Consider the following 3,118-nt stretch of genomic DNA (forward strand, 5'->3'; position numbering starts at 1 on the left):
TATATATATATAAACAGTTCAAGTACTGTTCACTATTCAAGTTGGCATCGACTTGTAGAACAGAACATGGACAGGGTCTCAAAGATCTCTGGGGGGCCTGTAGAAAAGGAGCACAGCCATTGAATAAGGAGGTTTGGAGCAGAAAGCCAGGCACTCAAAGGAAGAACATTCAGGCAAAGTCACATGGGAAAATTCCAAATGGTCTTTAAAAATGATGGCTAAGCCACATCCACAACCAGAGCTCCATGCTCTCTGAAGATATTTATATCCAACCGGACAGGCTTCAAGTGCCTTTTAAGAGCCGTGAAACTCTTTGGTTGGGGCCAGGTCTCAGTAAGGCACATAATGTCCAGACCTTTTTTCTGAATTTGCTCCTGAATGAAGGATGCTTTGTTACTCAGAGACTGCACATTGAAAAGTTCGGTTTTAAGACAAAGACACAGCCGCGTGTTGTTTTAACAGGCCTGATAAAAATTAAAATCCACTCCACATTTTCCATCCTGAGCCTGAMGATAGACAGAATCCACTGTAGTTGCAGTCCAGACCACTGTAGAATGGCATGTCTAGAGTGAGGCAGCACTCTGATGACATGAGTGTTAATCCCAGCCCTCTGATGGTAGAAATGTCCCTAGGACTGACAGGTACATAGCTGATATTAAGACTCAGTAGCTCCTCAGCTGAGTAGGTTAGCGTCACGCAAGCCATTGAGGAAGGTTCCTCGTCACACAGCAGTATCTGGATTCTGGACTATATTGCCTCTGATTGAGCAACCCAATATCTTAGACTGCAAATACGTTTAGGGACTGCACACTGTCCATTGCAGCCAATAAAATAAAATAAATTGGCACACAAAATGGCAAAATGTATCATCATTTTAGGTGGAAAAGTGGCAAACACTCAATGCCAGTGTCCCCTCCTCAGCGTCGTCCAAGTCAATAGAGCTAATCAAGGCACTAACAATCTATTGTTTGGCTGATGGTCCTCTTTTACATTTGAACAGACCTGTTTGTCCACCATGTGGAGGCAGTGCTTATAAGGCTGAGTTCACCTGGAACTCCTCAGACTGAAGAAGTCTCTTGGAGGAGAGACAAAACATTTCATTAAAGAAGAACCCGTCCAGAAGACCTACTTATTTTTTTCTTTTTTATTTGAATGACATGTGACACATGCAGCTTTTGTGGAGTAACAAAAATTTGGAGGTGCACAACCAACAAATACATCCCAAAGATTCTCAACAGACTCCTTAGTAGACCAATCCATATTTGAAAATAATGTCTCATGTTCCCTGAACCACTCTTTCACAATTCCAGCCTGATGAATCCTGGCATTGTCATCTTGGAATATACCTGTGCCATCAGGGAAGAAATGACAGAAATGATGGTACCCTTAACTTAATATTTTGTTGCATAACCTTTTGAGGCAATCACTGCAATCAAACCACTYATGTAACTGTTAATGAGACTTCTGCACCTTTCAGCAGGTATGAGCAAACTGTTCCAGTTGACTCAGGTTTGAAGGGTGCCTTTTCCAGATGACATGTTTCAGCTCCATCCAAAAATGCTCAGTAGGATTTAGGTCAGGGCTCATAGAAAGTCACATCAAAATAGTGCAATGCTTTCCTCTTAGCCAGTCTTAGATGTTTTTTGCCTTGTTTTGGGTCATTGTCCTATTGCAAGACCCATGACCTGTGACTGAGACCAAGCTTTCTGGGACTAGGCAGCACATCTCTCTCTGGAATCCTTGATGGTCTTGAGATTTCATTGTACCATTCACAGATTCAAGACTTCCTGTTCCAGATGCAGCAAAGCAGCCCAAGAACAGAACAGAGCTTCCTTCATGTTTCAGAGTAGGGACAGTGTTCATTTCTTGATATGATTCAATTTCCCTCTGTGAACATAGAGTTGATGTGCCTTGCCAAAATATTCCATTTTTGCCTCATCTTTCCATATTCTCTCAGAAGCTTTGTGGCTTGTCAGCACATAGTTGGCAAATTCCAGTCTGGCTTTTTTGTGATTTTTTTTTTCAACAATGGTGTCCTCCTTGGTTGTCTCCCATTAAGTCCACTTTGGCTCAAACAACGACACATGGTGCAATCTGACACTGATGCTCCCTTGAGCTTGAAGTTCACCTTTAATCTTTTTCGAAGTTTTTCTGGGCTCTTTTGTTACCATTTGAATTATCCTTCTCTTTGATTTGTCATCAATTTTCCTCCTGCGACCACATCCAGGGAGGTTGATTTAAGTCTCATGGATCTTGATGTTTTGAATATGTACAACACTAATCACAGGAACATCAAGCTGCTTGGAGATGATCTTATAACCTTTACCTTTAACATGCATGTCTATTATTTTCTTTTTTATCTCYTGAGACAACTATTTCCTTCGCTTCCTCTAGTCTATGTTGAGTGTGGTACACACCATGTCAACAAACAGCACAGTGAGTATCTGTAGCCCTACACAGAATGCAGGCCCACTGACTGATTACAAGATTGTAGACACGTGATGCTAATTAGTGGACACACCTTAATTTAACATGCCCCTTTGGTGGCATTATTTTCAGGGGTACCATCATTTCTGTCCAGGCCTGAGTTTTTTTATTTTTATTTTGCTGAAGCATGGCTGAAAAGCAATGTCTGACTTTTATTTGTTCATTTCATGGTTTTTATTGATTATTAGTTCATCAGATTCAAGTTATTTCTGTGACCATTGTGGGTTTTTCGTTCATTAAATGAGTACCAACACTTTTGTCCACRTGTGTATCTGGTGATAAGAAGACAAACCCTTCAGTGTTCTTCTGAGATTGAAACAAAAAATGACACCTTCAAATAAAAGATGTCTTTTTATTTGAGCTGATTTGAGAGCGCCCATGCTCCACATTCAGTCATAAATAAGTGTATCTGCTTTGACAAAATATTTAAGTGTGACACATTTTTTAAAACTAGACTTAGAAGTTATTGTTTGCTTAACTGGTGCAAAAACTGTGTCTAGATATAATGGGTTGCATTGTTGACAACTTTCAGCAGAATGAGGACATGAGGTGAGATGTTACAATAGATGCAGCCTCTTCAGCAGCGTCTTCCAAATAATTAGAGGTGCAGTGACAAAAACACTTTGTTATT

The sequence above is a fragment of the Austrofundulus limnaeus genome, unplaced genomic scaffold (assembly GCF_001266775.1).
Source record: "Austrofundulus limnaeus strain Quisiro unplaced genomic scaffold, Austrofundulus_limnaeus-1.0 Scaffold451, whole genome shotgun sequence".
Classification (NCBI taxonomy): domain Eukaryota; kingdom Metazoa; phylum Chordata; class Actinopteri; order Cyprinodontiformes; family Rivulidae; genus Austrofundulus; species Austrofundulus limnaeus.